Here is a 23,413-nt window from a genome sequence, read left to right as displayed (position 1 = left end):
ATAACATTGCTATATATTCTATATCCTAGATACAGAATGTACAGCTTATCTATAGGCCCATTTACGAAATTAATCCGAACATTTAAATTACATTTACAAAAGTTTACAGTATAGATCAGGGATCGGCAACCTTTGGCACGCAGCCTTTCTGGGAAACCGTGGACCATGATCCTTTAGAGAGGTCCACTTGCACAGACCCTTCCTTATGTCTTTGCAAAATCCAAATCCAGTGAAATTGATTTCCTTTGCAGGTTCAGGTCTTAAACTTCTACAGAGTAGCATGTTAGTGTTCAGTCAAAATTAAATGACATTAGAAATACAGAAAATGCAAGAGTATGACATTTCCGTTTTTAGAGGGATATTTTACTAAATCATTATTTCATATTGATAGTCAAAATGTTAGTGTTCAAAAGACTGTGGTTTTTTTTTCTTTTTTTTTTTTTTTAATTCAGATGTACCTGTATCATGCATTCATAGACAAGTTCTGCTTAAAGGCGTTCTTCTGTGATTGCATTCCTCATGTTTCTCCTAGTACAGATCAACATTCATAGTAATTGGAAGATAAACCAGTATAATAATTTTTCAGTTTCATTAGTATGAGTATTAAATGTAATCTTTTTGTATTATAGGAATATAATGAGCAATTTAAGAAAAGCTTTATATTTTCTGTACTACATATCAAATGTTCAAGGCTGTGGTAGTCTCTGGAAGGAAAGTGAAGTGATCGAATGGTGTTCCCAGGTTTTTTGCTGTCAATATCTAGTCTCCTCCATTATGCTCTTATTTAAGTCTGGGCACTGCCAACTCTTGTTCTTCAAAGTCTCTCACTTGTTATCTGTCCACATAAGATGTTGGGCACTTCTTCCCACAGTATCCCCTATGCCTTATATTTTGTCCTTGTGCCCCTTACACTGTGCAGTCTCCTTCTTGAAATCTCACCTTTTCATGAAGTTTCTTAAGCAATAGCAAAATCATAACCATATTTAGGTACTCTTCCCTTCCTTTTTTCCACTTGCCAGATGATGAGTTCTTCCTGTATTTTTATTTATTTATGGTCATTAGAATAAGCACTTTGAAGCAAGGTCATTGTATCTACTAGTCAGTGTTAAGAGACAGGACTGCTGTTTGATATGACCGTTTCTGTGTTTTTTTGATTTTCTAATAAAATAGAAATAAATTAATGTAAAATAAGTAATGTTTTTGGGAGTAGATGGTGATATACCAAACATCAAAATATTATCTTCTGTGAGGTCTAAAACCAGTCAGTTTTAGTGATAACATTCTTTACTTCTGCTTCTCTGATCTCTTATCTCCCAGAAAGATCTTAATCCCTTAATCCACCCTTCATAAAATAACATAACTGTCCATAATAAAACCTTTAAGATGGCGTTAAGGTTGAAACCATTGACTTGGTTGTTGAAGCCTTGCCAAGAATGCTGGTATTATCAAATGAACATTAAAAGATGGCAGAAAAAAATTACAAGAATTGTGTAGGACTCGTTTGTATAGGAGAGTGAGAGGGAAAGCATTTTAAAAAGATAGAAAATCATAAGTTAGTTTTAACTTGTACAGAATTTTTTAAAAATTGGCTTGTTCCTTTTTTGATGCTTTATGACATATTGAGAGAAGCTGAAAGGTATATAAAAAAAACACTGACGGACAATATCACCACGATGTATTACATCAACAGACAGGGCACTGCCCGGTCCTAGGCCGTCTGTCAAGAGATGCTCAATCTTTGGGACTTTTGTGTGCGGCATGCCATTCATCTGGTCGCTGGTCACCAGGAACCTCTTGGCAGATCACCTCAGCAGGACCTTCTCGTCTCGCCACGAATGGTCACTCCATCCAGAGGTGGTCAACATAACCATTCGGCAGCCACGTCTCTTCCACTGCCTCCTTGGTGAGATCTGCTGTCCCAGAACCACGGCACTCTGCTGCATCCAAACCTGGCAGCGCTGCACTTGACGGCTTGGCTACTGCGTGGCTAAGCACAGACGAGTGGGCATGCTTGACCTGTGTCCAACATGTCTTGCTAGGTAGCAGGAAACCCTCCACCAGGACAACCTACCTGGCTAAATGGAAATGGTTCGAGTGCTGGGCCTCAGAGCGACGCATCTTAGGGCTGAGTAGGCTTCACTGCAGGACATACTGGATTATCTGCTGCACCTCAAGCTCCAAGGGTTGTCCATCTCTTCGATCAAGGTCCACCTGTCTACCATTTTAGCATTGCATCCTCCGTTCCAGGGCAAGTTTCTCTTCGCCCATCCTATGACGGCACGGTTTTTGATGGGTCTGGAGCGCCTCTATCCACATGTCCGGGATCCATCCCTCTTTCCCCCTCCCCGGGACCTGAATTTTATGCTGTGAAGGCTCATGAGACCTCCATTTGAGCCTCTGACTTCCTGCTCCCTCCTGCTTCTCTCCTGGAAGGTTTCGTTCCTGATTGCCGTAATGGATGTCTGAGGTCAGGGCGCTCACCTCGGAGCCACCCTATATGGTCTTCTAGAAGGACAAGGTCCAGCTGCGTCTGCATCTGGTGTTTCTGCCCAAGGTCGTTTCTCAGTTTCATAGTGGCCAGGACATATACTTACCAGTCTTCTGTCTGATGAGGAACGCAGGCTTCACACTCTGGACGTCGGGAGGGCTTTGGCATTCTACATAGATAGAACGAAGCTGTTCTGTAAGTCAACACAGGTGTTCATTGTGGTTGCGGACAGGATGAAAGGTTGTCTGGTATCTGTTCAGAGAATCTCATCCTGGATTACAGCCTGCATCCACTACTGCTCTGAGCTGGCAAAGGTTCTCCTGATGGCGATCCAAGAGATCTGTTGAGCCACTCTCTGGTTGTCCGTCCACATGGCATCACATTTCATGCTGACCCAGCAAGCTCAAGAGGATGCTGGCTTTGGCCGAGCTGTGTTGCAAGATGCAAGACTTGGAACTCCGAGCCCACCTCCGTTGATACTGCTTGTGAGTCACCTAGAATGAAATTGACATGAGGAAGTAATCAAAGAAGAAGAAACGTTACCTACCTTTTGTAACTGTTGTTCTTCGAGATGTGTTGCTCATGTCCATTCCATTGCCTGCCCTCCTACCCCTCTGTCTGAGTTGTCGACAAGAAGGAATTGAGAGGGCGTAGGGCCGACGGCGCTTGATATGCCAGCGCATGGGTGCGGCACTCAAGGGGGCACCACGGGCGGCCCTATGGATACTGCTAAGGCAAAAATCTCCGACGACCGCACATGTTGGCGCACACACACCTAGAATGGAATGGACATGAGCAACACATCTCTAAAAAAAGAGTTACAAAAGGTGTGGTGGTGTTTTTTTTTTTTTTAAACCTTAGCTGATACTTCCAAGTCAAATTTTGTCTCCCCTGGTTTTGCTGGAGAAGTGCTTGGGGAGTAGGTGTATAGGAGGTGTGTGGTGTGAACTATCAGACCTTACTTAATTGGAGGGACAAGGATGTGGAATATTTAACAAAGATGTAATTTGTCCCAGGTGTTCATTAGGAAGAAGTATTAGTAAAAACAAGGTTCTTCTTCGAGAGATGTCCCTGTGGGTGCTCCACTACAGGTGTTGGTGCGTCCCTGCGCCTTCGCCCGGAGATTTTTGCAGCAGTACTCATAGAGGCCACGCATGCTCAGAATCTGCCCCCCCGCTGTGACTCTAGGGTAATAGAACGCATGCGTGGCCAGTCTCCTCCGTTCCTTCTCAACCGTCCCCGGCCTGAGACGGAGCTCAGCAGACTCATTAGAGAATCCTTCACTATTGCCTTAATTATCCTTTAGAAACCAGTTTTTTCTGTCAGTTTTCTCTGTTAAAATAGTTACTTACCCAGTTTATCTTAAAAAAAAAAAAAAAAAAAAAAAAAAAATTTCCTGTCAGCCGCGGCTATGCCGGGCTCCACCGGTTTCAAGCGCTGTGCTATTTGTAAGGAAGCTATCCCGTCATCGGACGGGCACTCAAAGTGTATAAAATGTTTGGGGGAAGCTCACATTCCCCAAAAATGTGCCCACTGCTGTAAACTCAGCTCCAGGGCACGGAAAGACAGGGAGCTTAAACTCAAACTGCTCCTGCTTCAAAAATCTATCGGGTCAGTTTCAGACCCAGGCATTGAAGCCGGCTCCGCTACCCGACACAGCCCCCCCCCCTCAAAAAAGCTCAAGAAATCTACGAAAAAGGGGCACCTTTCCTCACCGAGCAAGACTATGAGGCATAAAGTTTCTCCAGGCAGATCAACGATCTCTCTGCCTGTGATTCCTCGCCTCAGCAATTTTCACGAGCCAGGCTCCTCCGGAACAGCGCAAAAGCCGCCTGAGGCTTCAGCGCCGCCGAGAAGCTCCGGTGCCGAGGCATCAGGCTTCCAGTTGCCTGCCTCAGGGACGGCACCGTTCGGCACCGCGAATGAGACGGTGCCGACATTCTACAGCACGCCTCACCCGAGGCAGCCCGACATTTCTCGCCCGGCACCGACCGCGGCACCGACGCCTGCGGGGCATTCTGACACACAGATCACAGCCAGAAGCCCCGATCGCAGGAATGCTCTTGTGCAGCAGCCTCTGTCGGCTCAGCTTTCATCTCCCGCAGGAGCTGCTTTCACTCATTTTACCCAGACAGCTGATCTGCTAGTATCATCTACCTTGCAGTCTCCGCTCATGAATGCATATTCTGTTTCGATGCCTGAGTCAGGATCTGAGCAGTTTTCCTCCAGTGAGGAGGAAGCAGATCCACAGGGAGTTTTTTCCCCATATCATGACTCCCAGCCCCGGACCCAGAGCAATAAGGGCTATGGAAATACTACCTCATCCCACTCTCAGGACCCTGCCCCTTGGGGGATGAACCCCTGGATGGCACCACCTATGCCCTACCCGCCACCATGGCAATACTGGACACCATGGACATCATACCCTTGGGAACACATGCCCCGTGGCCATTCGACCAGGCGCAACACTGATCCAGTGCCGTCTCCTAATGCATATGCTAGTGACACGAGACGCCTGGCAACACAGCCACGTTCCCAGGATAAACCTAGCCCTTCTCCTGGTCCAACAGATCCGGAGTTAGCACCGGAGGAAGCATTACTTCCCCTTCCTCCCACTCCCTCTGATGAATATACAAAATTCCAGGACCTCTTTAAGAGAGTTTCTAGTGACCTGAACATTAACTTGGAAGTGGTTCCCGAACAACAGCATGAGCTAACGAACATCCTACAGCCCCCTTCTTCCTCCAGAGTGGCACTTCCAATTAACGCAGCCCTTTTAGAACCCGCTAAGTCCATCTGGCAGACTCCAGCGACAAGCCTACCTACCTGCAAGCAAGCGGACAAGAAGTATTTTATTTCTCCAAAGGACTCTGAATTCCTTTTTACCCACCCAGCACCAAACTCATTGGTAGTGGACGCTGCGAACCAGAGGGCCAGACAACAGTATTCTCGTTCTGCCCCACCTAACAAGGATAGCAAACGACTGGACCTGTTTGGTCGCAAGGTCTATGCATCCTCCACCCTCCAATTTCGCATAGCTAATTATACTGCAGTCCTGGCAAAATACGACCATAAAAACTGTAATAAGTTAATGGACTTTATTGATGACATTCCAGAACAAAGAAAACAACAGTTCAGAGCTATAGTTTCTGAGGGCCAAGCCATTTCACGCACCGCTCTCCAAGCAGCCCTCGATGTAGCCAACACAGTGGCAAGATCTACCGCTACAGCGATAGTCATGCGACGGGGCTCATGGCTCTCCTCTTCCTTTTTTCCTCGCGAAGTTCAGAACACAATTGAAGATCTTCCCTTCGACGGTGACAAACTCTTTGCTGCTAACACGAATGAAGTGCTTCATTCAATGAAAGACTCCAGAACAACCCTCCGGTCTTTAGGTCTCCAGACACCTACGGCAAGAAGACGACAATATCGATACCAACCATACCACCGGCCACGTTATCCCGCATTTACACAACCTTCCCATAGACCACAGGAACAGCAACAGCCGCAACGTCCACGACCAAGATTCCAGCGACGTCGCCCAAACTCTACAGGGGCGCCTCAACCCCCACCAGCTAATAGGCAGATTTGAAAACTTGGTCGAGGGTTTAGAAAGCAATGCCCTCACTTCAGCCGGCACACCAATCTTTGGACACCGCCTACGACCTTTTTTCCAACAATGGAGGAAGATTACCTCCGACAAGTGGATCTTAGAGGTAGTTACAATTGGATACGTCATCCCCTTCCTCTCCTTACCTCCCACCCACCCACCCTCCCCGTCCCTCTTCAGGGACCCTTCTCACGAGCAGCTACTCCTCCAAGAGGTGCAACATCTCCTTCATCTGGGAGCAGTAGAAATCGTGCCAGAGCGACACAGAGGGAAGGGTTTTTACTCCCATTATTTCTTAACGGAGAAGAAAAATGGGGGATGGCGACCAATCCTCGATCTCAGGCGGCTCAACAGATTCATCAAAAAGCAAAAGTTCAAGATGGTGACCCTCAATACCATAATCCCAGCGCTGGAGCAGGGCGACTGTTTTTCTGTCCTCGTCCTACAAGATGCCTATTTCCACGTCACTATACATCCGGCCCACAGACGTTTCCTCCGATTTACCCTTGGTTCCACACATTTCCAATACAGGGTACTCCCCTTCGGACTATCTACAGCCCCCCGTGCTTTTTCCAAACTTCTAGCTGTAGTCACTGCTCACCTCAGGAGACAAGGGGTAATAATATTTCCGTACCTCGACGATTGCCTCCTCAAAGCTTCAACATTCGACGAGGCGCTCCGGTTCACACGACTCACAGTCGAGTGCTTTCTTTCTCTCGGCCTACAAATAAACAGAGACAAATCCACATTACGCCCCACCCAGCACCTTCAGTTCATAGGCGCAGACCTCGACTCTCGGACCGGGCTAGCATCGCTCCCACCTGATCGCTACAATTCCATAAAACAACTGACCACAACTATTCGCAACAGCCCTCAGGTAACTGCCCGAGACTGCCTGCAACTACTAGGTCACATGGCCTCGTGCACTTTTGTCGTCCAGAATGCACGCCTACACATGAGGTGCTTCCAAGCGTGGCTGGCAACGGTTTACAAACCGAATATGCATTCTTTAAACAAGACTCTCTCCCTGCCTACTCCAGTCAAAGACTCGCTACGTTGGTGGACCGTCCACTCCAACCTTTGTTCTGGAGTCCCGTTTCTTCAACAGGCTCCATCACGCATTCTGACCACCGATGCATCTATGACAGGGTGGGGTGCACATATGTCTCATCACACAGTACAGGGACTATGGTCACCAACCGAGACCTCCCTGCACATAAATGTACTAGAACTTCGAGCCATTCGCAACGCGTGCCGTCACTTCCTGCCACTAATCAAACATCATCACGTACGCATAATGACGGACAACATTGCTTGCATGTTTTACGTAAACAGGCAGGGCGGAGCTAGTTCCCATTCGCTGTGCACAGAGGCTATGAAGCTCTGGAATTGGTGCATTGTGAACAACATCCGGGTATCAGCTGCTTATCTTCCCGGAATCATGAACACCACAGCGGACGAACTGAGCAGACGCTTCCCATGGGACCACGAGTGGGAGATAAACGAGAAAACCATTCACAACGTATTCAGCATCTGGGGTTACCCAACAATAGACCTCTTTGCAACTGCAAAGAACAAGAAATGTCTCAATTTCTGCTCCAGAGCAGGACTGGGCAAACATTCCCTGGGGGACGCATTCATGATCTCATGGCACCGAAACCTATTCTATGCGTTTCCCCCGATACCAGTTCTCAACAGGGTTCTGATAAAAATACGAACGGATCGAGCCAAGGTGATCCTCATTGCCCCATCGTGGCCCAGACAACCATGGTTTCCCTTCCTCACCAGAATGTCAATCCAACCACCAATCTCCCTGCCGCTTATTCCGAACCTTCTATCTCAGCAGCACGGTCGTTTTCTCCACCCCAACCTGTCCATGCTTCACCTCAAGGCCTGGTTCCTACGTGGTTCTCCCAACGCGAATTAGATTGCTCCGAACAAGTTCAGGAGGTACTCCTACATAGCAGAACGCAAGCTACTCGCAAGACCTATCTTCAAAAGTGGAAACGATTCACACATTGGTGTTCTGCCAAACATCTTTCTCCTACCTCGGTACCTCTTCCGTTTATATTGGACTATCTCTTGGGCCTTAAGCGATCCGGCCTTTCTTTCAGCTCCATCAGGGTCCATTTAGCTGCTATTACGACTTTCCACGACAAAATTGATGATACGTCTGTCTTTGCTCACGCTACTACGAAGCGTTTCCTCAAGGGCCTACAAACCTTATATCCAGACATTAAACAACCGACCACCCCCTGGGACCTTCATCTGGTACTGTCTGCCCTAACTCAGCAACCCTTCGAACCCCTAGCCACGTGCTCCCTTTTACACCTCTCCATGAAAACAGCGTTTCTAGTGGCAATTACTTCTGCCAGACGGGCAGGAGAAATAGCAGCTCTCATGGCTCATCCACCATATACGATATTTTTTAAAGACAAGGTTACCCTCAGATTGCATCCCAAATTTCTTCCAAAGGTTCACTCATCATTCCATATTAATGAACCCATACACCTCCCGACTTTTTTCCCGAAACCACATGCAAACTCCTTTGAAGCCTCAATGCATACACTAGATGTTCGCAGAGCCTTGTCATTCTATTTGGATAGAACCAAACCCTTTAGAACCTCCTCTAGACTTTTTGTCTCTGTTGCAGAGCGCTCCAAGGGCATGCCTATTTCTACCCAGAGACTCTCGAACTGGATCTCCCAGCGTATCCAACTGTGCTATCAGATGAAAGGGGTTGCACCTCCAGATGGCATTAGAACACACTCCACTAGATCTCTGGCTGCCTCCATCGCGTTCTTACGCAAAGTCCCCTTGGCTGACATTTGTAAAGCAGCCACCTGGTCATCTGACCATACTTTTGTTAAACACTATGCCCTTATTCAAGGCCCTTTATCTGACATACGCTTGGGCAGGGCGGTACTCTCGACGGCGTTCCTACCAGATCCGAAGTCCCTACCTCCTTAAGATACACTGCTTTTAAGTCACCTAAAGTGGAGCACCCACAGGGACATCTCTCGAAGAAGAGGAGGAGGTTACTCACCCTGTGCAGTAACTGACGTTCTTTGAGATGAGTGTCCCTGTGGGTGCTCCACTACCCACCCTCCTCCCCTCTACTTCGGAGTTGGGGGGCCTCCGTGGTAGAGAAGGAACTGAGGAGACCGGCCACGCATGCGTTCTATTACCCTAGAGTCACAGCGGGGGGGCAGATTCTGAGCATGCGTGGCCGCTATGAGTACTGCTGCAAAAATCTCCGGGCGAAGGCGCAGGGACGCACCAACACCTGTAGTGGAGCACCCACAGGGACACTCATCTCGAAGAACGTCAGTTACTGCACAGGGTGAGTAACCTCCTCTTTTAATCACTGTCTAAAAATCCTTTAACCCTCTTAGTGGCTGTTCTCAGTCTCTTGTGATGTCATAATTCCCTTAGTTTTCCAGTCATTTTAGGTTTGGTCTACACTAGCAATTTGTGTTTGCTATAACTGCCTTGCTGAGCAGTGCAGTTATACTGACCTAACTCTTGGTACAGACAGCGCTGTGTTGACGGGCGGACTTATCCTGTTGACATAGCTACTGATTCTCAGGGAGGTGGATTACCTACACTAATGGGAGAAGCCCTCCTGTTTCCATAGATAGCATCTTCACTGAAGCGCTAAAGTGGTGCATCGGTGCAGCTGCACCGCTATGGCATTTTGAGTGTAGATAAGCCCAGAGTCTGTCTTTTTAGATAGGGCCTCAGTTACTAATGTAAAAATGAAGCAAAAAAAACCTATTTTTGTCAGAAGTGTTTCAGCACTTCTATATGTTTTTAAAAAAAAAGGGGGGGGGGGAATAATTCCCATCTTATTTTTTCCTTTGCCATTCATCTATGGATTTCTGAAATGTTAATTTTAAACATTTGAAAGGAAAGAAATTCTCTGCTAATGTCACCCAATCAGTCTGTCCTGTAACAAGCAGAAACTCTTGAGGCAATTTTATTCACCCATACTTAAATGTTTGTTTGTTCTAAAATTATAAGAGTCCAGAATCATAGACTTTAAGGTCAGAAGGGACAATTATGATCGTCTAGTCTGACTTCCTGCACAACTCAGGCCACAGAATATCACTCACCCACTCCTGTATCAAACCCCTAACCTATGTCTGAGCTATTGAAGTCCTCAAATCGTGGTTTAAAGACCTCAAGGTGCAGAGAATCCTCCAGCAAGTGACCCGTGCCCCATACTGCAGAGGAAGGGGGAAAAAACCCAGGGCCTCTGCCAATCAGCCCTGGAGGAAAATTCCTTCCTGACCCCAAATATGGTGATCAGTTAAACCCTGAGTATGTGGGCAAGACTCACCAGCCAGACACCCAGGAAAGAATTCTCTGTAGTAACTCAGATCCCACCCCATCTAACATCCCATCACAAGCTATTGGGCATATTTACTGCTAATAATCAAAGATCAATTAATTGTCAAAATTAGGCTATCCCATCATACCATCCCCTCCATAAACTTATCAAGCTTAGTCTTGAAGCCGGATAGGTCTTTTGCCCCCACTGCTCCACTTGGAAGACTGTTCCAGAACTTCACTCCTCTGATGGTTAGAAACCTTCGTCTAATTTCAAGTCTAAACTTCCTGATGGCCAGTTTATATCCATTTGTTCTTGTGTCCACATTGGTACTGAGCTTAAATAATTCCTCTCCCTCCCTGGTATTTATCCCTCTGATATATTTATAGAGAGCAATCATATCTCCCCGTAGCCTTCTTTTGGTTAGGCTAAACAAATCAAGCTCTTTGAGTCTCGTTTTATAAGACAGGTTTTCCATTCCTCGGATCATCCTAATAGCCCTTCTCTGTACCTGTTCCAGTTTGAATTCATCCTTCTTAAACATGGGAGACCAAAACTGCACACAGTATTCCAGATGAGGGCTCACCAGTGCCTTGTATAATGGTACTAACACCTCCTTATCTCTACTGGAAATACCTTCCCTGATGCATCCCAAGACCGCATTAGATTTTTTTACAGCCATATCACATTGGCGGCTCATAGTCATCCTGTAATCAACCAATACTCCGAGATCCTTCTCCTCTTCTGTTACTTCCAAATGATGCATCCCCAGTTTATAAAAGAAATTCTTGTTATTAATCCCTAAATGCATGACCTTGCACTTTTCACTATTAAATTTTCATCCTATTACATTTACTCCAGTTTACAAGGTCATCCAGATCTTCCTTTATGATATCCCAGTCCTTCTCTGTATTGGCAATACCTCCCAGCTTTGTCATCTGCAAACTTTATTAGCACGTTCCCACTTTTTGTGCCAAGGTCAGTAATAAAAAGATTAAATAAGATTGGTCCCAAAACCAATCCCTGAGGAACTCCACTAATAACCTCCCTCTAGCCTGACAGTTCACCTTTCAGTAATGTGCTGTTGTAGTCTCAAAGAAGGAGATCAGGTTGGTTTAGCATGATCTACCTTTTGTAAAACCATGTTGTATTTTGTCCCAGTTACCATTGACCTCCATGTCCTTTATTACTTTCTTCTTCAATTTTTTTCCCAAGACCTTGAATACTACTGATGTCAAACTAACAGGCCTGTAGTTACTCGGATCACTCCCCCCCCCCCCTTCTTAAAAATAGGAACTACATTAGCAATTCTCCAGTCATGCGGTACAACCCCTGAGTTTACAGATTCATTAAAAATTCTTGCTAACGGGCTTGGAATTTCATGTGCCAGTTCCTTTAATATTCTTGGATGAAAACTATCGGGGCTCCCTGATTTAGTCCCATTAAGCTGATCGAGTTTGGCTTCTACCTCGGATGTGATAATATCTACCTCCATATTCTCATTCCCATTTGTCATCCTACCATTATCCCCAAGCTCCTCATTAGCCTTATTAAAGACTCAGGCAAAGTATTTGTTTAGATATTGGGCCATGCCTAGATTATCCTTAACCTCCACTCCATCCTCAGTGTTTAGCGGTCCCACTTCTTTTTTTGTTTTCTTCTTATTTATGTGGCTATAGAACCTTTTGCTATTGGTTTTAATTCCCTTTTCAAGGTCCAACTCTACATGGCTTTTGGCCTTTCTCACTTTATCCCTACATGTTCTGACCTCAATAAGGTAGCTTTCCTTGCTGATCCCTCCCTTCTTCCACTCCTTGTAGGCATTCTGCTTTTTCTTAATCCCCTCTTAAATCCTTGCTCATCCAGCTTGGTCTACAATTCCTGCCTATTTTTTTTGTCCTTTCTTGGGATGCAGGCTTCTGATAGTTTCTGCAACTTTGACTTGAAGTAATTGCGGGCCTCCTCTGCCTTTAGATCCACAAGCTCTTCAGTCCAATCCACTTCCCTAACTAATTTTCTTAATTTTTTAAAGTTAGCCCTTTCGAAATCAAAAACCCTAGTCACAGATCTATTTTTGTTTATCCTTCCATTTAGTTTAAACTGAATTAGCTCATGATCGCTCGAACCAAGGTTGTCCCCTACAACCATTTCTTCTATGAGGTCCTCACTACTCACCAAAACCAAATCCAAAATGGCATCCCCTCTTGTTGGTTCAGCAACTACTTGGTGAAGGAATTCATCATCTATCACATCCAGGAAAATCTGAGCCCTATTATTATTACTACTAGCACTTGTCCTCCAGTCTATATCTGGGAAGTTAGTCTCCCATGATCACACAATTCCCATTAGTATTTACTTCATTAGAAACTTTAAAGAGGTCTCTAGCCATAGCCAAATCAGATCCTGGTGGTCTATAGCACACCCCAAGCCCTATCCCAGGGGAGGCTCTATTAGCTTTCTTCCTCAATGTGATTTTTGCCCAGACAGACTCTATCTTATCCATTTCATCCCTTCTTAGTTCTTTACAGTCTACCTTATCATTGATGTACAATGCTACTCCACCACCTTTGCCTTTTTTCTGTCTTTCCTAAACAGCACATACCCTTCAATACCTGTACTCCAGTCATGACTACTATTCCACCATGTTTCTGTTACCCCTATAATATCTGGTTTCACTTCCTGCACCAGTAACTCTAGTTCCTCCATTTTGTTCCCTAGGCTCCTCGCATTGGTGTACAAACATCTTAATTTTTGCTGTTTGGCTTCGCTCACATTCTTTACCCAGTTAGGCCCAGACATTCTATTGCCAGTGTCACCAGAAGAAAGGATTCATAGATTCTAGGACTGGAAGGGACCTCGAGAGGTCATCGAGTCCAGTCCTCTGCCCGCATGGCAGGACCAAATACTGTCTAGACCATCCCTGATAGACATTTATCTAACCTACTCTTAAATATCTCCAGAGATGGAGATTCCACAACCTCCCTAGGCAATTTATTCCAGTGTTTAACCAGCCTGACAGTTAGGAACTTTTTCCTAATGTCCAACCTAAACCTCCCTTGCTGCAGTTTAAACCCATTGCTTCTGGTTCTATCCTTAGAGGCTAAGGTGAACAAGTTTTCTCCCTCCTCCTTATGACACCCTTTTAGATACCTGAAAACTGCTATCATGTCCCCTCTCAGTCTTCTCTTTTCCAAACTAAACAAACCCAATTCTTTCAGCCTTCCTTCATAGGTCATGTTCTCAAGATCTTTAATCATTCTTGTTGCTCTTCTCTGGACCCTCTCCAGTTTCTCCACATCTTTCTTGAAATGCGGTGCCCAGAACTGGACACAGTACTCCAGTTGAGGCCTAACCAGCACAGAGTAGAGCGGAAGAATGACTTCTCGTGTCTTGCTCACAACACACCTGTTAATGCATCCCAGAATCACGTTTGCTTTTTTTGTAACAGCATCATACTGGTGACTCATATTTAGCTTGTGGTCCACTATAACCCCTAGATCCCTTTCTGCCGTACTCCTTCCTAGACAGTCTCTTCCCATTCTGTATGTGTGAAACTGATTGTTCCTTCCTAAGTGGAGCACTTTGCATTTGTCTTTGTTAAACTTCATCCTGTTTACCTCAGACCATTTCTCCAATTTGTCCAGATAATTTTGAAGTAAGGGTGGCAATACCATACCATGCCATCCTTACTTCTGCATTGCTGCTGGCACCAGCTCTGCCTTCAGAGCTGGGCTCTTGGCTGTGAGCTGCCGCTCTGCAGCTGCCCAGCTCTGAAGGCAGTGCCGCCGCCAGCAGCGGTGCAGAAGTAAGAATAGCAGTACTGCAACCTCCTCCCCCCCACAATAACGTTGTGACCCCTCCCGCCCAACTCCTTTTTGGTCAGCACCCCTGCAATTACAACACCGTGAAATTTCAGATTTAAATAGCTGAAATCATGAAATTTACGATTTTTTAAATTCTGTGACTGTGAAATTGACTGAAATGGACTGTGAATTTAGTAGGGCCCTATTTATTGGTGTAAACAAACACTTAAGTCTTGGGCCATGAAATTTATAACACATAACATGGTAAAAAGACATGCATATATAAAACAAATTTTAAAGCTAATACTCTGTGTTGATATTGTTGAAATTTGACCCGCAGCCTGTCCAGTCTAGTGACATCTTCATTTTTATTCAGCTTCATCTGTGGATTTTTCATTTTTTGTTTTGTTTTGTTTTTTAAAGCAAAGGGAGGTTGTCTTGTCTTGTCTTGGTGTGTTTGTTTGACTTGGGGCTGGTTTAAAATGCAAGAATATTTGTTCACCTCCAACCACAAAAGACTTTGGTTCAAATGCTGATCTTACCTATGCAGTATAAAGCTCCCTATGCCTCGGATAAAGAAATGAAGTTGCACATGTATATATAAGGTCATATGTTGATTCCCTTTTGGTAAATTTTGAAGCACTAAGTTATGTGCAGCTAATTGGAAGAATCAATTGATTTAACATTCCAAGATAGCTTAACATGTAATTATGTGTCCCAGTGTCGAAATTTGGAAAGGAAACGTTTATCAGATAACAGTAAAATTCCTGTCTGCTAAAACTGCTGATGCACTTCTTGGATCCTCTTACCTTGAATTAAAAATAAATACTCTTAGAAAATTTAATTTCTTTTCTTTTCTCTAAAGATGGCCATTGTTGTGAAATAAAAGAGCTTCTTTTAGAAAGTCTGATATGAAATTCAGCCATTTAAATCCTTAGGGGAGTTGGCTGGAAACAACAATTCCTGTTCCACAGGAAATTCTTAAATTAAAATTTAAAAAAATTATTTCAAAACTGAACAAAAATTAAATTTCCAGCAGAATGGGAATTCCAATTTTTCATTTTAAAAACAGTCGAAATGGCATTTAATTTTGACTTTTTCTAAACGTTTCCAAGGCTCCCTGAGCTGAATATAGTCCTAGCAGATCCTGAGGTGGGGAGCTTAGGAGCCAAGCAACTTGGAAACCCTGAGAGCCCCTGCTCTGGGCCAGCCCACCTGCTGAGATGACAGGGAGCTAGAGATCCTGGTACTCTGAAGAGCTTGGGAGACTGGTCTGCTGAGGAACCAGGCAAGCAAGCTGGCAGGAAGTCAGGCAGGTTTCTAATAGAAATGTTTATTTTTATGAATTTGTGTTTTCCAATAGAAAAGCATTCCTTCTGAAATTTTCCAGCCAGCTCTGGTGTTTAGTTATCATAGAATATCAGGGTTCTAGTTCAACCCCCTGCTCAAAGCAGGACCAATCCCCAACTGGCTAAAAACGAAGTTAGTTATGGCTAAAACCAAAACGTTTCTATTACAGTTTTTTTTTAAAGTGGCTTGGTTCCCCTGGGCAAAAAGAGACCAATTTGCAAGAAAACAAAAAAAACCATAACACAGACATATGCTCAATAATTTCATGTTTGCTTTGTCCTCTAATGCCTTTTTGAAGTTTTAGATGAAGAATTCTAGTACACCCAATAATTTATCAAAACTTGTTTATCAAAATTGATTTAGTTAAAACAGTGAAAATTTATAGTACTTAGTAAATATGGGGGGAAAAAGTTAACCTTTATGTCAAACAATGTGTTCAATGGCATTTATATTTAAGTTATGCTCCTTTGGTATTTATTTCATTTTTAAAGATTCTTAGTAGTAGGCAGTATTTTTATCTTTTAAATAATAATTACATTTTTTTTTGTTTCTTGATTTAAATTATTAAAGTCATAAGATTAAAGCAGCATAAATCAGGGGAATTCTGTGTACCGATACGCGAATGTGTAGATAGTTTTCTATTTTGTTTGAAGGCTTGTGAAATATGTGTATACATAAATAAGTATACAGCCTAACATTTCAAAAATTGTTCTCACTATAGTTTTTTAACTTCTTTACCTTTTTGAAAATATTTTCTAAGGTAGATTATTTTTCAAGACTTGTTAATTATTGACCCTCTGAAAACTTACTAGAGTTGAGTTATATTTTCTTAAATCATTGTAACTTAAATAATTTTGTAATCGTAAGAAATTTCATGTTTCTTGATTCTACAGGTTGTGGTGATCCTTTAGATTTTCAAGCATTACTGGAATTTTTTGCCCTTGATACCCACTTATGTCTTCAGTTTTTTTAGCTAAATTTAGTTTTATGGTAAGTAGTAAAATACTGTGGGCATCTAGGTGAATTCAGCTGTGCTATTTAATTGCTATTTATTATTTTGTGGTGCAAATGGAATATAAAGAGTGAATTGAGAATTGCCCTGTTCCTGTGAAGGTATACAAGCCAGTGAATTGTGGAGGTGAATATAACGCTCATGAAATGGGGGTATGCTGTCACATCTTGATCCCAAATAACTGCATTTTCAAGACCCAGGGCTGGCCTTAGCATGAGGTGAACTAAGGCAGCTGCCTCATGTGCCAGATTGTGAGGGGTCTCTAGGACCCAGAGTGTAGAAAATTGTCTGCTGCTGGTGTATATGTATTCTCTCTGCTCTAGATGCACAGAGATGGTGGAATGCTGTGCTGGAGGAAGGAGGGCACAAGAGACCTAGGCAGGCAAGAGAAAAGATGAGAAGGAATAACAGAAAGCAGCAGGAGCTGCAGGGGGAGAGAGGAGGAGGAGCCTCTTATGTACCTCTCTCGCACCCCCAGGAGCCTGGACTGATTAACACCAGTTTCTCAGGGAGCTTCCTGTTTCCTGCTGCTTCCCTGAACCCACTTGAGGAGAACAGGCAGTCAGCTGAAGAAGTATGAGCCAGTTAGGCCCTTAAGACGCTGATATCTTCCCTCACTCAGGCCCTGCTACCAGCCTGCTTATTTGTCTCCTTCAATTGAGTGTTGAGAGCCACTATAGCTGGCACAGAACAGCAGTCATGAGTGAAAGAAGAAAACACCCCTTTGGGGCAGCATTCAGAAAAAGAAAGAAAGCAAAGGAAGCTTTTTCTATCTAAGCAGGAAGGAGCTCTCCTGAGATACATAGACACAAATGTTCATGGTGAGCCTTCCGGTCCCAGTGAGGATGTGAGTGGTGAGGAGATGCCTGATCTTCCAGTTAGTCAGAGTGCAGGTAACCTGGCAACTACTGCAGCATCCATATCTCCGTCTCAAATGGATGTAACCATGCACATTCCTGAAGAAAAGTGTAGACCAGAGAAGAGTGTGGTAGAGGTGCAAGAAACAGCTACTACTGAGTTTAATTCCTTAAGTCTAGATGATCCAGGACTGTGGACCCACTTGAGCAGTAGCCTGAGAGACTTCCTTGTACTGCATGGGCCACAGCAAGTGAAAAACTTCATGTTCCCCAAAGACAATGAAAATAGAAGTTTCCATCCAACACATTACTGACATGAAATCCCCAATGGTGACAAAGTGGAGAGGCCATGGGTTATTTACTCATAAACCCAGAATGCTGCATACTGTTTTTGTTGCAAACTCTTCCAGTCTAATGTTTCAGCCACATTGGGTTCTACAGGAACAGAGGACTGAAAAAATCTTGCTAGAAATCTGGCATGCCATGAGAAGGCAGCAAATCACCAGAGAGCATTCCATAGGTGGAAAGAGCTTGAGATAAGACTAAGCTTAAAGGCCACCATAGATGATCAGCATCAAGAGAAGATTGCATCAGAGTTTCTTTACTGGCAAAATGTTCTGCAAAGGCTCATTGCCATTGTGAGAATGCTTGCTACCCAAAACCTAGCACTGCGTGGCACTTCAGATCAGCTGTATGTGCCAAACAATGGAAACTTCTGTAAATTGTGGAGCTGATGGCTGAGTTTGATGCTGGACTCCAGGAGCATCTAAGAAGAGTCACCACCCAAGAAATGTACACACACCACTACCTTGGAAAAACAATTACAAATGAGATCATACATTTACTGGCAACACAAGTCAAACACAAGATTGTGGCAGATCTGAAGTCAGCAAGATATTACTCTGTTATTCTGGACTGCACACCTAACATCAGCCATATTGAACAAATGACTTTAATGGTGCATTTTGTAACAACAACAGAACCTAGTGAAAATGTCCCTGCAATGGTGACTGTCAGAGAGCATTTTCTAGAATTTATTGACATGGATGATACTACAGGAGCTGGTATGACATATGTGCTTCTTAAAAAGCCAGAAGATACGGGAATTGCAATAGCTCACATGAGAGGTCAGGGCTACAATAATGGTGCCAACGTGAGAGGAAAGAACAGAGGAATGCAGACACGGATCGGAGAGTTAAACCCTCGAGCTTTTTTTGTCCCAGGCAGTTTGCATTTATTGAACTTGGTGGTCAGTGATGCAGCATCAGCTTCTAGTGAGGCTGCTGAATTTTTTAATGTAATTCTAAGCATCTATGTATTTTTCTGTGCATCAACTCATTGATGGCAAATTTTGAAGCAACATCTGGGAAAATCCTCTCTGACACTGAAACCACTGAGTGCCACACGAAAAGTCGAGTGGAGGCGATAAAGTCTATCGAACACTAAATTGGGAAGATAGATGTTGCTATAGTTGCCATTATGGAGGATAATGCTATGACAGGAACTATTCGTGGGAGAACAGTGGCAGAGGGAAATTGAATCACCAGAAACATACATAACTTCTTTCTGTGTGTCTTAGTGTTGTGGCATGACATACTGTTTGAAATAAATGTTGTAAGCAAGAGACTCCAAGGTGTTGACCTTGATATATCTGGAGCAATGGAACAACTGGACAAAGCAAAGTCATATCTACAGTCTTACCGGTCAGATGAGGGATTTCAGAATGTTCTGAAGAGTGCACAGAAATTGGCAAAGGAACTTCACACTGAAGGTATTTTTCCACCCATTCAGGAATACAAGAGTCACCGAAGAAGACGACATTTTGATTACGAGGCACGGGATAATCCCATAAGAGACCTCAAACAACAATTCAAAGTTGAATTCTTTAATCAGGTGCTAGATTGTGCAATACAGTCAGTTGAACGTTTTATGCAGCTCAAGGAACACAGCAGTATATTTTGGGATGTTGTATGGTATTCCTAAACTCCTCACTATACGTGAAGATGACCTACACCAGCAATGCAGTGCACTACAGACAGTGTTGACACACGATGACATGCGCGATATTGATGCGATTGATTTAGGTGATGAACTGAAAGCCCTTTCAAGATACATTTCAGCTGAGCAAAAAGGAAGGGATTTATAATCAGTTTGTTAACAAACAAAAAACCCACGTATATATTTTATACCTGATGAACATTTCAGAGAATGAATATTAAGGATGCAAAACCCCCATTCTTTCAGGTGCGATAGCTTACAATAAACATCTCTTGAGACCCCTAAGGAGTTCTCCAGCATAATGAGGGAAGACCAAAGTTTCATTCTTATTTCTAATATATAAAAACAAGAAAAAAATTATTTTTAAAGTGTCACTCTTCATTTACAATAATTTATTTTTTAAATAAATCTTCTCCAGGTCATCCTTAACCTGTTTACCTCACTATTACACACTGCAGATGAGAGTTAGTTTTCTGGTAAGCAGTAAAATAATTTAGTTCCCATGCTACCACTGCTGCAATCATCTTTAGTGCTTGAATTAGAGCCTTGTTGGTATGAATGTGGCAGTGCTAATAGTATGCTGTCTGTGAGGGGGCCACAGCTTTGGAACTGACTTCCAAGTATGATCCAAAATAACTCCTATCAGTCGATCTTCAGGGTACACTGCAAGGCCTTTTTCTTTACAGAGGCTTTTGGGGAGATGGATCAGTGATGGCAATATGATGTTTATGGGAGTAGGCAGAGTAGAGTTTAGATTTTATTTTCTGTAATAGGCTGTTTTATTTTTATTAATAGGGAAACTTCTGTCAGTGTACTTTTAGTTACATCAGTGGTATCAAGCCCTTGATAAGTGCTGCTTCTTTTTATTAGTAATACATTGAAATAAAGAGAAGAATATAGTGTTATACCAAAACAGAAAAATATAACTTTAAAACTCTAGTTATTTGTAAGATAAGTATTCTTGAAAAAGTGAAGAATATTTGAAATTGGCTTTGAGAAGGATAGTTAGAATAACCAAAAAGGACTATCAATTGCATACACCAACAAAAATGTTTTTTTTTTAATCATAAAGTGTTAGAAATATTTAACTGAAACTCAGGAAGTCAACCCATGTGCTTTATCTGTATATGCTGAGAGGATAAATTTCCATATTATTTGATAAAATGCAGCTTTTATACTGTACATGGCTTGCTTCAGATGTCCATTTAAATTTTGGCAGCACAGAAGGTGTTTTGTACATTACCCCATACCTCAGAGATCAAATACATTCTTAAAATATATGCATTTTTGATGTGTGATGTATAATAGTTGGGTATCAGTACAAACTGAAGTAAATGTAAAATGGACAGATATACGGTAGTTTCTATTTTTCTGTTCATGGTGCGTTTTTTTTCTTGCAAATTTTATACAGAAGATCTGTATAATTTTTTTAAAACTTGTTTTATTTTAATAACTAGAATTCATTGAAATGTGTGTTCTCTTGCAAAGCCATAACTAAAACTCTGTGAACTCTAGAGACATTTTCTTAGTACCAGTGTTAGCAACATTGGGAGCCCCAGCATAGACATGTTGCCAGATGCTGCTGGGGTTTTTAGTAGTTTTTAACCATGCTCAAAGCAGATATGATCAACACAGTTAACCTCTGGTGGCAAATTGTCTGTGGCAATAATTGATCGGTCTGAATCATTGTTAGCAAACATGATTCACTTTTAGAAAATGTTCCTATTATATACAGGGTCTAGCCATCTTTTACTTTCAGACTGCATCAGAAGTTGTGGATCAGGCAATCTATAGAGCTCTCTTTTTTGCTTTGTCATCTTTTCAACATTTTGTTTACCACTTCTTCATAAGTGGTGATTATTAATCCCTATTTGGAATAAATTTTGAACATTTTTGGCTTCCTTTCTTGCTAGAAGCAGCTCATTGTGGCCAAAAGACGAGTGGCAGCCATTCTCCTGCCACAGCACATCCATCCTCACAAATTGTAGTTCTAAGATTATGATATACCTTTCTATGTCCTTATTAGGTGATATAGCTTCTTCAACACACTCCTCTAAAGAACAAGAGAGTGGCTAGATGAGCCCTCCGGACATCTTTTGGAGTAGCTTGACTAGAAAAGAAGGGGAAGAAAGGAACTTTACTGTTTTTTTGAGAGGTTTTGGAGAGAGGGATTGAGAGCTGTCATTTTCATGGGCTCTCTTTGACCTGTCCATCTCCCTGATTTTGTCAAGCTATTAGCCTTCCTTATGTTGCATTCCCCCATAGAGACTTGTTATGTGTCCAAAAAGATTTTCATCCTCTTACTGGGAAGGAAGCATTCAAGTCTGTTGTAGAACGTGTTGATGAAAAGGAAAAGCATATCCTCCAAACTTCCAGGTTACTACACAAGCATCTCCTTGGACAAGGATTAATTTCAATCTTACAATCAGAAACACCAGACAAGATTTCTCATATGGCTTGTGAAAATTGTGGAATAGGAACAAGGGAAACTGTAGCCAAGCGGGACTTAAATCATTCTTCCACAAATGCCAATACAGAAAAACGCACTTTTCAGGGCCTTTTTGTTTTGTTTCCCAGATGGATCAGAGGATCTTGGGCACTTGTTGACATTTTTAAAATACCTAAATAAGATTTGGAGACCTGGGTTCTGGTTTTTGGTGCCAGTATTGATTCTCTGTGCCTCTGGAAAAGTTACTGGAGCTCAAATCCGGTGATGAAAGGTCAGCACCCAAAATCATGTTTAGATAGAGATGAAAATATTAAAGTTTATGAAAGTGCACTTCATGGGGTTCTCCATTTCCCCACCAACATTACCAGTGGATTTGTTTGTGAGACATCTGTTGAATGTGGATGCGATGGTAAACACTGGAATTACCTAGACTTGCAATATAGAGGGTATCAATATACAGCCCTCTTCCCTTCAACTTATTAGCCCACAGGCTCTTTACAAATTATTGTATGTTGTAGTCATCTCCCTGATGTCAAAGCAATTCCATGTATACCTGTATTTTGTGTCACATTCTCATCACAGCTGGATCACACGGGAAGGCTGTTGCAAGGAGTCATACTTCTCAAAGAGAGAGAAATCCCCAGGCCAGTGATTAAACCAGCAGAAAGTCATCCTTCTCCCATCTGAGAGAATTACTCACTTCGTGGTGATTCTGGGTGTGCTTTTAGGCGGAGCAGTTCTGTCCAATACCACGTTCACGTTAAAGGTTCATAGTGTGAGTTAAAATAAGAAAATGTAAGCCACATCCTTCTTGCAGTTTCTGCATTCAGTCGTCTCGGCAGGCTTAAGTGGTGCCTTGCACAAGGTTATATGTGTGGCCATATCAAAGACAATTGCAGGGTAAAACTTTGTTTTAGAAGGACAGTATGTAAAGGATGGTAAAAAAAATTCTAAGCTTTGGTAAATGAACTACAGTGTGTTGTTTGCTTTTGTATTATCCAAAGGAAATTATCACAGCCTTAAATGTGGGACAGAGTGAAGATACTGAACATCCAGGCAGGAGTCATGGATTCTGCAGAAAGTAATACAAAGCATAAACTTTCTTGAACATAAGGCGGAGCACACATGCTTTCCAGAGCCAACTACAAAGCTGTCATTAAGAAGTCACCATCTTCTATTTAAAACTTACAGGAAGCATCTGCATCTACTTCATTCCAGTGGGCAGAGGTATATGTAGTCTCAGTTTAAGCAGTGAATATTAAACAGAAACATAGGCAGACTGGCTTACTTGCTGCATATTGGACAAATGGCATTTATATCAAGAAACCTTTTAGTTGGAACAGATGGGTTACCCCAAAATTTAGACCTCCCATGACCACAGCTAAGAGAATAGATCAGGGAACTGAGACCCAGGAGAAACAAAAATAGTTGTCACAGATCTGTTCTTCTTTGTCTTGCCATTGATTCTGCTCTCAAACAGTGTGTTAAAAGGACACCATCAACTTAAAATCTA

The 23,413-nt window shown here is 42.9% G+C and overlaps 1 protein-coding gene and 1 long non-coding RNA gene across 6 annotated transcripts in view; one reads left to right on the top strand and one right to left on the bottom strand.

Annotated features, from left to right (window-relative positions):
• BRD1 (bromodomain containing 1) overlaps nt 1-23,413 on the top strand; it is a 176,645-nt gene that overhangs the window by 123,834 nt on the left and 29,398 nt on the right. The gene's annotated exons all lie outside the window — the stretch shown is intronic.
• LOC128833410 (uncharacterized) lies at nt 5,573-6,901 on the bottom strand. The gene is made up of 2 exons (XR_008444229.1): nt 6,733-6,901; nt 5,573-5,895 (listed from the first exon to the last, which is right to left on the bottom strand). It is a non-coding gene; the product is annotated as an uncharacterized LOC128833410 (long non-coding RNA).

Source organism: Malaclemys terrapin, chromosome 1, assembly GCF_027887155.1.
Source record: "Malaclemys terrapin pileata isolate rMalTer1 chromosome 1, rMalTer1.hap1, whole genome shotgun sequence".
Taxonomy (NCBI): domain Eukaryota; kingdom Metazoa; phylum Chordata; order Testudines; family Emydidae; genus Malaclemys; species Malaclemys terrapin.
The sequence above is the reverse complement of the archived record's forward strand: the minus strand, read 5'-3'. Positions and strand labels throughout refer to the sequence as shown.